Source organism: Chiloscyllium punctatum, chromosome 43, assembly GCF_047496795.1.
Source record: "Chiloscyllium punctatum isolate Juve2018m chromosome 43, sChiPun1.3, whole genome shotgun sequence".
In the NCBI taxonomy this organism is placed as follows: Eukaryota; Metazoa; Chordata; class Chondrichthyes; order Orectolobiformes; family Hemiscylliidae; genus Chiloscyllium; species Chiloscyllium punctatum.
The window spans coordinates 14,540,854-14,553,632 of record NC_092781.1 but is presented as its reverse complement, the minus strand read 5'-3'; the positions used below and the strand labels follow the sequence as shown (position 1 = coordinate 14,553,632).

General features: G+C 43.3%; 1 non-coding gene across 1 annotated transcript; it reads right to left on the bottom strand.

Annotated features, from left to right (window-relative positions):
• Positions 1-12,223: 12,223 nt before the first annotated feature.
• On the bottom strand, positions 12,224-12,297 carry trnai-aau (transfer RNA isoleucine (anticodon AAU)). Its single transcript has one exon. It is a non-coding gene; the product is annotated as a tRNA-Ile (tRNA).
• Between the last annotated feature and the right edge of the window lie 482 nt (positions 12,298-12,779).

Sequence of the window (12,779 nt, the reverse complement as noted above, 5' to 3'; positions counted from 1 at the left end):
TGACCAAACTGGAAAATCTCGCATTTTTTTCTGAACGAAACTTCATCTGGAATTCCTTAGCTCACTGCCCCAGCTATAAAGGATCCCGTTGCATTGTTCGATAGCCTTCTGTATTGTCCACTTTACCATTTCAGTATCACTCACAAACATCCTAACAGTGACTTCTATATTCTCATGCCAATCATTCATATAAATGACGCACAATAGTGCACCCTGAACTGAACCTCACGTCACACCACTGATCACAGGCCTCCAATCAGAACAACAAACTTCTACCACCACCCTCTGTCTTCTACCGTAATGCCAATTTTAAAATCACTTGGCAAGATCTCCCTGATCCTATCTGTTCAACAATATCAACCAGTCTACCATGTTAAACCGTGCTGAAGGCTTTGCAAAAGACCATGTCGATAGTGATGACCACTCTGCATTTTCAGTCTCTTGGAAATCTCCTCAATAACTCAAGGACAAGCTGACTGTCCCTAATCAGTCATTTCCTTCCTAAATGCATGTTGATCCGGTCTCTCGGAATCTACACCAACAACATGCCCACCCCTGACGTCAGTCTCACTTTTCTCTAGTTTCCTGAAGTTTCTTTAAACCCCTTAAATGATTGAATAACATTGACCAGCACCTCACCGTGACTAACAATGATACATATATCTCTGTTAGACACCTGCCAAACTTTTCCCGAGCTTCCTACAATGTCCTGGGACACCCTATTAAGTCTTGAGGGTTTATCTACCTTTATGCTTTTTAAGACCTTGAACACTCATGTTCGATAAGATAAACTCTTTTGAAGACGTCATTATTCATTTCCCCATGTTTCCATTTTCTCTACAGTAAATATTGACGTAAAATCTTTGTTTAGGATCTCACTCATCAGCTTTGGTGCGACACATGGGCAATTTCGTTGATTTTTAGGTGGCCCTATTCTCTGCCCAGTGATTCCTTTGTTCTGATTGAAATTTGTGAAAAGGCTTTGCAATTTCAAAAATCCACATCCCTCTACCCCCACTATACACGCCCACGCTGATCTATTTGGCCAGGTATAGCCACAACAACAAATAAGATTTAAGAGCTCATCAAAAATATTTCACTTTGATAAAATCATGTAGCTCGCATTGTTTCCTAGAATCCCGCTATTGCTTATTGTAATTTTCTCCATAATAAACACTAATCCGTTCTCAATTTTCTGTCAGGCTAATGCTGTTTTTGTTTCGGACTAATTGCATAAAGGTTTTTGGATATCCTTGTGCTTCAATCTGGAAAAGATGGCCTACAGTTCCAGCAGGTAATAGCGAATGTAAATCAAATGCTGAAATGTACTAAGAAGGGAAGGATCGTGAAAATAGGGAAGCGTTGCATAGGCAAGATATGAATCATTCCACGTTTAGAATATTATGAACAGTATGACAACACTAAGGAAACATATTATTGTGTTAGAGGCAGCCCAGAGAAGGTTCACTCGATTGATTATGGGAATGGGGGATTTTCTAAAGGAAAGAGGTTGAGAAGACTGAGCTTAAACTCATTGGTTTTTCGAAAAACGAGAAAGAAATTGAATGAAACATCTAAGATTCTGAGGGGCTTTCAAAGGGTCGCTGCTGAGAAGTTAGTAAATAGAACAGTTCAGCACGGCAATAGGCCCTTCAGCCCACCAGGGCTGTGTCGACCGTGATACTATTTTAAACTGTTATCATCTGTCTGCACATGGCCCCTATCCCTCCATTCCCTGCCTGTTTCTTTGTCTGCTTAAATGCTACCGACAAAAACTTACTAATATTTCTGCATCGACCACCTCCTTGGGCAAGATCCATAAAATTTCTCTTTCTCAACATAAAACTGTGCGCAGATGTTTATATTTTATACAAATGTACCTGGTGCCCCTCAGCCTCCGACACCCTTTCATTAACAATGTCAGGCTGCCCAACTTATCCTTATAGCTTATGCACTCTCATTCAGACAACACTCTGATAAACCTGTGACACACCCTGTCCAAAGCCTCCATATCCTTCCCGTAATGCACACAATACTCCCCATGTGGCCGAATTGAACTTTATGCACTTACAACCTAAGTTGCAAACTTTACACTCAATTCAAAGACCATGCTGTCCGCCTTCTTTTCCATCTTATTCCTTTGTGTTACTATTTTCTGGAGCTATGTAATTGCACACAGTATCCCTTTTCATATCAATGCTCCTCAGCGTCCAGTCCTTTACGGTATACTTTCCACTTGCACTTAACCTCCCAAAATACTTCACTTCGCACTTGCCTGGAATAAAATTAAATTTTCACTTCTCCGCCCATCTATCCAGTTGATAGCCATGTTGCTGCGACCTTTCATATCCTTCCGAACTAGCCACGGCTCCAATAACTGTCCCTCATCAGAATTTATCTTTCCAAAGATCGTCTGAAATGCCGTGATAAGACCCCGAGCTCCCTCCCCATCATATTTTTCAGTAAGCTGTTCTCACCCAATCTGTTGCAAAGCCACGTATAGAAAGAGCATGAGGTTTCCCACCTACTGGTGTGCCTGTCCCAGTGCACTAATCTCTGACCCAGCTTTTACACTTTTACAGACTGCCCACAAATACTCATTCTCTGTGACATTCAGATGATGACTGAGCCAGCAAGCAAAGAAATTCTGCACTCTGCCGTGGAAGTGGATACAGTTACAAGTGTTGAATGACATATGAACAGGGACATGGATAGGAATGATTAGCAGATTATGGGCCAAGTGTGTGTAAATGGGACTCGTCCAGGGACGCATAGGTCAGGGGAATTAACCATATTAAAGGCAGAATTACAGGGATACACTAGTTGGGTGAGTCTGTGTCGGATGCTCTTTGGAGAGTTGGTGTGGATTTGTGGATAGAATCACTTGTTAACGCACTCTTGGGATTCTATTCTATGATCACCAGTTCAGGAAATCTGTTTGGAATGGATAAGTTGGATCGGTTTCCGTGCAGTATGACTCTGCAGTCAGACAGTGTATGACCTGAGCGGGGAAACACAACTCGGTGTATTTCAACATCTTTGTCACATCTGATAGAGTCATAGAGATATATACATGAAAACTGACTGCTCGGTTCAAATTGTCCTTCTTCATTATCCTATCTAGCTGTGACTCCACTTTCAAGGAACTATGAAACTGCACTCCGAGGCCTCTTTATTCAGCAACACTCCCCACGACCTCACCATTAGGTGTCATTAAGTCCCATCCTTATTTGCCTTTCCAAAATGCAGCACCTCACATTTATCTAAATTAAACTCCATCTGCCACTCTTTGTCCCAGTGGCCCATCTGATCAAATTCTTGTACTCTGAGGTAACCACATTCACTTTCCACTACACCTCCAATGTTTGGTGGCATTTGTAAACTTAAGACCAATATCTCCGATGTTCACATCCAAATAATTTATATAAATGACGAAAAACAGTGAAGCCAGTACTGATCCTTGTGTTTTGCCATTGGCACAGGCCTCCAGTCTGAAAATTAATTCTCCACCACCATTCAAGCGAGTTTTGTATCCAAATAATTATCATACTATTCCATGTGGTCTATCCTTGCTAACCAGTCTACCATTAGGAACGTTTTTGAACACCTTATCCCGAAGTGAATAGATCATGTACACTTCTCTGCCCTCATCAATGCACTTTGCTTCTCCAAGAAATTCAATTAAGTTAGCCAGACTCTATTTCGCACGCACAGACCCAATGAGAACTTGCTTTCCCAAATACACACTTTTCCAAATACAATATATCCAAAGTCTGTCACTCAGGATTCCCTCCAACAACTTGTCCACAAGTCATGTCAGGCGCACCAGTTTAAATTCGCATTAAATTATAGAACTTACAGTAGTTGCAATGGCTTGGAGGAAATTTGAATAGGGAATTTAATAATTTCAAAAACAAAAATTGCAATTCTTTTTCTTTCAGGGCATCAACATTTGGGAAGGTGTAAGGCTGTTATGGCTGAATATTTGAAAAAAGAGAGAATATTTGATATATTCAACAATGACTGGAATAGACACAGGTATTTTCTTAGAATGAAGAAAAAAATTCTCACCGGAAAAAGACTCGTGAACTCAAGCCAAAAGTTCACATAGAAGGAGGCAATAGTTTCGGTATTGAGCAGGATGCAGGAACCAAGTCACCAACTGGAATAAGCTTGTCCATGAATGTGGACTTCTGTCCCAGCTGGAAAGACACTTTCATCTGAAGCACGAGACGCAAAGATGACAGAACTTATTTATCATCCTGTCCAATTCCAAGGTGTTCTAAACAGTCTCCTAATAGTCATTCTAAATAAAGATGAATGATTCTGCAAGGGGTTGGTCTTTTGCTCAAGGAAATCTCTCTCCCATGGGATCAGCAGCAGCAACAACAGCAACTGTGGGAGAGAAAAGGCCTCAGAATTGATGCTTTTCCAGTCTATATGAACCTCCCTACATTGATTCAGCCTGAGACTTGGACACTAGGTGCAGCGGTGCTGGAGGCTGCAGGGCATGAGGTGAGTGTGATCGAAATTTATAAGGGCCACGATGCCGCCTGGGTCGGTGAAGGCAAGAAGCTGGGATTTGGTGAGCAGGAGAAGGCTGAGAGAGAGAGAGTCTTACTAAACCACTCACGATGTACAGGCGCCAGCCATCTGAAGGACAGCTTTCGATGTGGGGCTGTGGTTTTCCTATGTCACTGGAGAGAAGGAGGGCACCTTTATAGGGTTAGAGATTCGATGGACATGGGAGCAGAGGCAGAGGCGTTAGTGTGGTGGGTGAGAAGCAAGAAAAGGAACCAGAGTAAGCGGTTGAGAACTGGTCAGTCATTTTAAGTTTGCTTCGATGTACAGTTGACAAACGTACAGTTTAGTTATGATACATAGAGAGGAATAATGTATGATCTGTGTCAGTTGAGAATGGTTTACTGATCTGAGAACAAACAGGCATATGATGTCGGCATTGAGCTGTGTAACTTGTGGCAACACACTTCTGTTCAAGTGTTGGGTCCCTCTTTCTCTTCGTGTTTCTCCATTTTCTTGACATCGAAAGAAGCAGCTGCTTGATGAGGAATACTCCTGGTCGTCAAGCAATTACAGTGAAGTGACATCAAATTCCTTCCACGTCTTCGTGTGTATGACTTGGAGGAGATTTTGCAGTTGGTTCCATGTATTTGATGCATTTGTCCTTCACGATGATAGAGGTTTGGATAGTATTGTCTAATGATCCTTGTCGATAACACACACTCCTGCCACTCAGTGTTGGTTGTGAAGGGAGTGAATTTTGAAGGAAGTGGATAGGATGCAACATGCGGTCCTGATTTGACCTGTCACTTATCAAACATTTTCAGTGTAACTTATCCAGGCAAGTTGGAGATTATTTCATCACATTCCTGATTTGCGACTTGTCGATGGTGGATGGTTTCCACGTCTAATCTGTCTATCCCTTCAAGAACATTGTACCTTCAAGGAATGTTGTTTATTCTACTAATCTCCAGAGAAAACACGCCCACTCTCCTCAATTGTTAATTTAAAGGACCGCAATCAGTTTAGTGAAAATTCCTGTACTACGTCTGAAGTAAATAGGCCAGAGGACCAGAAGTGCACACAATACTCCAGGTGAGATCTCATCTCTATGAAGAAAACTCAAAAGCTAACGTACGACTTTCCTTCTGAATTGTTTTTTGCACCTACATGTTAATGTTTAGGAATATCTTGGTCCTTCTGTACTTCAATATTTCCAACTTTTATCATTTACGAATGGTAAAAGAGCTGGTCAGGTAAGATCTGTTTCGCTGACACTTACTGAATGGTATGGTTATCCAGAACAGCTGCATCTGACATGGGGATTGTGAGCAATACCGACAGGAACAGGTAGAGTTTCCTCATTTTCAGATTTGTTAGCATCCTTGAACCGTACTGCAGGGAACACACAGGAAAAATGGAAATGAAAAAAACAACTTGTTCAATTCATAACTACATTGGCAAGACAGTCAAAAAGGGACACACATGTCAGTAAACAGAAAATTATTCTATATCGTCTTGATGGTGCTAGCCCATTAATTAAGCAGAAATTCTACTTATCTCCCATGGGCACGATCTTCAGGTGAAGATTGGAGTTTCTTCCAGGAGTTATACGGTCGAGCTACACTTTCAGAATAGGTGCAATAGGCCCACGGCTCTCTTGAAGGGAGTTAGAGGAGATGTGTACTCAGACGCGAAATACAACAGGACCTTGAAAATTTCCACTAAATGTGCACTTACACAGTACCTTTAATAGGTTGATACGTTCCACATGATATTTCACAGGTTCCCAACATTACAACATTACGTACTGATCACAAACTGACACTGGTGTAGATCCAGTTATTCATAACACATATAAGCAACTTGCTGGGTGAATCAAACGTAAAGTACCCAGGTTTGATGATTATTCAAACCTGTGCATCATTGTGACCGATTTACAGAAGGTCATGAGGATTTGGAATGATATGAAAAGTTAAGTAAATTGTTAAAGCCATTGAATGGGGCAAATATGAAATTGTCCATGTCAGTAGAAAGTAAGGGACAAAATTGCAGAGTATTATTGAAATATTGACTAAATGGAGCAATATTGGCACAGATTCATAGAGAGGTACAGCACGGAAACAGACCGTTCAGTCCAACCCGTCCATGCCGAACTGATATGCCAACCCAAATCTCTTCCAACCTGCCAGCACCCGGCGATAACCATCCAAGCCCCTCCAATGCATGGACATATCCAGATGCTTTTTAAATGTTGTAATTGTACTAGGTTTCTCCACTTCCTCTGGCAGCTTATTCCATACACATAGCACCTCTGCGTGACAAAAGTTGCCCTTGAGGTCTCTTTTATATCCTTCCCACTCGTACCCCAAAACTTGATAAGGAGAGGAAGGATAGGCTGGGATATTTGTTCACTGCAGCACAGGAGGTTGAGGGGTGACATTATAAAATCAGGAAGAACGTAGATGAGGTGAATAGCAAAGGTCTTTTCCTCGGGTGTGGGAGTTCAAAACTAGAGGGCAAAGTGTTCAGGTGAGAGGAGAGCGATTCAAAAGGGACCTGAGGGCAACATTTTTACACAGAGAGTGGTTCATGTGTGGATTGAACAACCAGAGGAAGAGGGAGCTTCAGGTACAGTTACAAGATTGAAATGACCTGTGGACAGATGCATGAATAGGAAAGGTTCAGTGGGATATGGACCAAAGGCATCGAAATGGAACTAGTTTCGTTTGGGAAACATGATGGACATGGACAGGCTGCACCAAAGGTTGCATCTCAAGCGATCATGTGACAAGTTCTTACAGACAGTGAAAGTAAAATGCCACGACGATCCCTGACACCGCACCGCTAACCACGCCATCGCTACGCATGGTCAGTGTGGGGAGTGAACCCGCGACCTTGGCGCTATTAGTACCATGCTCTAACCAGCTGAGCTAACCGACCACCGCTGCCGTCGTCTCGTAAGCAAATGCCTATATTGCCAGAGCTCAAAACCACGGCGGCTGTTCATTTTCTGCTTCATATCGATCGCACGAAAGTCTGAAGTATTTCCTTTCGTTGCAAAGCTTTTCAAGAAAAAAAGCATTTACTTTTCAGAACGCCCATATTCGAGTTAACCATTTGCTCTGATCTCCAAAATTAAACACAATGTCCGGAAGCATGCAATTTCAATCGCAATGCCAACAGCTCAGCGGCAGCTTGTCATGTTGACAAACATCGTCTGGAGAAACGTACTTTCAACGGTCGCACACTGTTCTTCGGGATACTCACAGACCTTTGGAGTCAGGGTTAGGTGCTACTGATAAACTGCTAAGAACCTTATGACAAATGCATTTGAATTGTAATCTAACAGTGGGATTCTTTCTGCTCCCGAACGACGCAGTTGCTTTGGTGTCAGCAACAGCTCAGAAGTCAATTGTACGTTTTGCTCAAGGACTCATGTTGCTTGTGCAATCTTCGTTTGACAGCATATTTTGCAAGTTATCACGCCGTCCTGCAGCGTTTATCAGCGACAGATCAGCTGCTAAGATGATTGCTTCAGACAGCATGCTACATCCTACATTTGAAAATGGAAAACGTGCAAACGTTTACAGGCTGAACACGCACTCACTATTTTGACTGGCGCGTCAGAGGCTGGGAGCTGATCTGACGGAGGATTTCCAATCATGAGGGGCATGAATCGGGTAAATAGACGACTTCCTTTCGCTCAGATGGTGCATTGCAAAACGAGAGGGTATAAATCTGGGGGTGTGGGAGGGTGAGAATTCGAAAGGCAGTGAGGGCCAACGGTGCACGCAGAAGGTGGTGCGTTTTGGAATAACTTGCCAGACGATCTGGTGATGGATGGTATAATTCCAATACTTTTAAGGAATCTGGACGTGTATTTGAAAAGGAAGGGTTTCGAGAGAAATGGCTCAAGTGCATGCAATCGAGGCTGGATCAGTTGAGGACATCTGTTTGGAATGGACGAGTTCGACCGAAGACTGTGTTTTCAGTGCTGTCCATATCTAATGGCTCTATGATAGTGCAGGTGAAATGATAAAAAAGATAAATAAAATAAATGAAGTAAAATTGTCTGAAGTTGTTGAATTCAAACTACTTCAGGAAATTTTATTTTAATTATTTTATTTATCTTTTTCAGTTGTGTTTTTTTCACTGTTCTGTATTAGTGATAGTTAAGGGGTAAATGTAAGGGGAATGCTTCGGCGGGTCGGTGATAACTTGTTGGGCCGAAGGGCCTGTTTCCACACTGTAATCTAATCTATTTTACTTATCTTTTTAGTTGTGTTTTTTTCACTGTTCTGTACCTCTTATTTCTTGATTGTCTCTCTTTCTCTCGCTCCCCACTCTCTCAATACCTTTTTCCTCTCCTCTTCCCGCTTTGCTACCCTTCACTCGTTTTCCATTCTGTCTCTGCTTCACCCATCCCCCACATATTTTGTCACATAGCACTGTCTTCAGCTTGTCTCATTCACGGCCCCTAATCTCCCTTTAATCTCTCCATGCACTGTCATTATCACCTTTGCATCTGCAGCCTTGACTCACCTTCTGTCAGCCTGGTATAAATAGCTCCCTAATTCTCCCCCTTTTTTTATCTTTAACAAAGGTTCAGTTAGACTCCAAACGTCAGCTCTTTTCTCTTCGTGCAGATGGTGCCAGACCTGCTGAGATTTTCCAGCATTTTCTCTTTCAGTTTCAGATTCCAGAATCCGCAGTAATTTACTTTTATTAATGGCGCTATGATGTTGCTGGTGATATGATAACTCCAGTGTGGATGCGTAAGAGGTGAGCAAGCGTGAGGGTGAATTCCCTCTGGAAGTCGTGTGACAAGTATTAACAGAGATCCAGGAAAATAACATGAACGAAGCTTTGATTTGAATTGAAGCCTGAACTCTGGTTCTCCTCCGAGACTGTGCCTGGTCTGCTTAAACTGCATATATTTCATGTTTTGCATTTGCTTGTGGACACAATTGAGACTGATTGATTTGCTGCAGACTGCATCCACCAGTCATCACGGGTACGGCGAACAAGTCGTGCGTCTAACCCTGTCAAATGTTTTATTGTGCAGGTGAGGCTTCCTGCTTCGTGGATTCGTGGAGCACGTTGTTTGGAAATACAGCAACGCAGCTGAGATCCGGCATGGACCAGTGAGTTGATGTTCATGACAGCGATGGTCGGCTTTCGAACGAATACACATCTCAAGCGATCATGTGACAAGTTCTTGCAGACAGTGAAAGTAAAATGCCACGACGATCCCTGACACCGCACCGCTAAACACGCCATCGCTTCGCATGGTCAATGTGGGGATTGAACCCACGACCTTGGCGTTATTAGCACCACGCTCTAACCAGCTGAGCTAACGGAACAACGCTGCTTTCAATTTGAAAGCAAATGCCTATATTGCCAGAGCTCAAAACCACGGCGGCTGTTCATTTTCTGCTTCGTATCGATCGCACGATAGTGTGAAGTGTTTCCTTTCGTTGCAAAGCTTTTCAACAAAAAAAGCATTTCCTTTCCCGAACGCGCATACTCGAGTTAACCATTTGCTCTGATATCCAAAATTAAGCACAATGTCCGGACGCATGCAATTTCAATCGCAATGCCACCAGCTCAGCTGCAGCTTGTCATGTCGACAAACATCGTATGGAGAAACGTACTTTCAACGGTCGCACACTGTTCTTCTAGATACTCACAGACCTTTGGAGTCATGGTTATGTGCTGCTGATAAACTGCTACGAACCTTATGCCAAATGCATTTGAATTGTAATCTAACAGTGGGATTCTTTCTACTCCCGAAAGACGCAGTTGCGTTGGTGTCACAGCAACAGCTCAGAAGTCAATTGTACATTTTGCTCAAGGACTCATGTGGCTTGTGCAATCTTCGTTTGACAGCATATTTTGCAAGTTATCACGCCTTCCTGCAGCGTTTGTCAGCGACAGATCAGCAGATAAATAGACAAGTTCCTTTCGCTCAGATGCGGCATTGCAAAACGAGAGGGTATGAATCTGGGGGTGTGGACGGGTGAGAATTCGAAAGGCAATGAGGGGCAACGGTGCACGCAGACGGTGGTGCGTTTTGGAATAACTTGCCAGACGATCTGGTGATGGATGGTATAATTCCAGTACTTTTAAGGAATCTGGACGTGTATTTGAATAGGAAGGGTTTCGAGCGAAATGGCTCAAGTGCATGCAATCGCGGCTGGATCAGTTGAGAACATCTGTTCAGAATGGACGAGTTCGACTGAAGACTGTCTTTTCAGTGCTGTCCATATCTAATGGCTCTATGATAGTGCAGGTGAAATGATACAAAAGATGAATAAAATAAATGAAGTAAAATTGTCTGAAGTTGTTGAATTCAAACTACTTCAGGAAATTTTATTTTGGGTGGCACAGTGGTTAGCACTGCTGCCTCACAGCGTCAGAGACCCGGGTTGAGTTCCCGCCTCAGGCGACTGACTGTGTGGAGTTTGCACGTTCTCCCCGTGTCTGCGTGGGTTTCCTCCGGGTGCTCCGGTTTCCTCCCACAGTCCAAAGATGTGCAGGGTCAGGTGAATTGGCCATGCTAAATTGCCCATAGTGTTAGTTAAGGGGTAAATGTAAGGGGAATGCTTCGGCGGGTCGGTGTGGACTTGTTGGGCCGCAGGGCCTGTTTCCACACTGTAATCTAATCTATTTTACTTATCTTTTTAGTTGTGTTTTTTTCACTGTTCTGTACCTCTTATTTCTTGATTGTCTCTCTTTCTCTCGCTCCCCACTCTCTCAATACCCTTTTCCTCTCCTCTTCCCGCTTTGCTACCCTTCACTCGTTTTCCATTCTGTCTCTGCTTCACCCATCCCCCACATATTTTGTCACATAGCACTGTCTTCAGCTTGTCTCATTCACGGCTCCTAATCTCCCTTTAATCTCTCCATGCACTGTCATTATCACCTTTGCATCTGCAGCCTTGACTCACCTTCTGTCAGCCTGGTATAAATAGCTCCCTAATTCTCCCCCTTTTTTTTTATCTTTAACAAAGGTTCAGTTAGACTCCAAACGTCAGCTCTTTTCTCTCCGTGCAGATGGTGCCAGACCTGCTGAGATTTTCCAGCATTTTTTCTTTTAGTTTCAGATTCCAGAATCCGCAGTAATTTGCTTTTATTAATTGCTCTATGATGTTGCTGGAATTATGATAACTCCAGTGTCGATGCATAAGAGGTGAGCAAGCGTGAGGGTGAGTTCCCTCTGGAAGTCGTGTGACAAGTATTAACAGAGATCCAGGAAAATAACATGAACGAAGCTTTGATTTGAATTGAAGCCTGATCTCTGGTTCACCTCCGAGACTGTGCCTGGTCTGCTTAAACTGCATATATTTCATGTTTTGCATTTGATTGTGGACACAATTGAGACTGATTGATTTCCTGCAGACAACGTCCACCAGTCATCACGGGTACGGCGATCAAGTCGTGCGTCCAACCATGTCAAATGTTTTATTGCGCAGGTGAGGCTTCCTGCATCGTAGATTCGTGGAGCACGTTGTTTGGAAATACAGCAACGCAGCAGAGATCCGGCATGGACCAGCGAGTTGATGTTCATGACAGCGATGGTCGGCTTTCGAACGAAGACACATCTCAGGCGATCATGTGACAAGTTCTTGCAGACAGTGAAAGTAAAATGCCATGACGATCCCTGACACCGCACCGCTAACCACGCCATCGCTTCACATGGTCAGTGTGGGGATTGAACCCACGACCTTGGCGTTATTAGCACCACGCTCTAACCAGCTGAGCTAACCGACCGACGCTGCTTTCTGCTCGAAAGCAAATGCCTATATTGCCAGAGCTCAAAACCACGGCGGCTGTTCATTTTCTGCTTCATATCGATCGCACGATCGTCTGAAGTGTTTCCTTTCGTTGCAAAGCTTTTCAACAAAAATAGCATTTCCTTTCCCGAACGCGCATACTCGAGTTAACCATTTGCTCTGATATCCAAAATTAAGCACAATGTCCAGATGCATGCAATTTCAATCGCAATGCCAACAGCTCAGCTGCAGCTTGTCATGTTAGGAAACATCGTCTGGAGAAACGTACTTTCAACGGTCGCACACTGTTCTTCTAGATACTCACAGACCTTTGGAGTCAGGGTTAGCTGCTGCTGATAAACTGCTACGAACCTTATGACAAATGCATTTGAATTGTAATCTAACAGTGGGATTCTTTCTGCTCCCGAACGACGCAGTTGCTTTGGTGTCAGCAACAGCTCAGAAGTCAATTGTACGTTT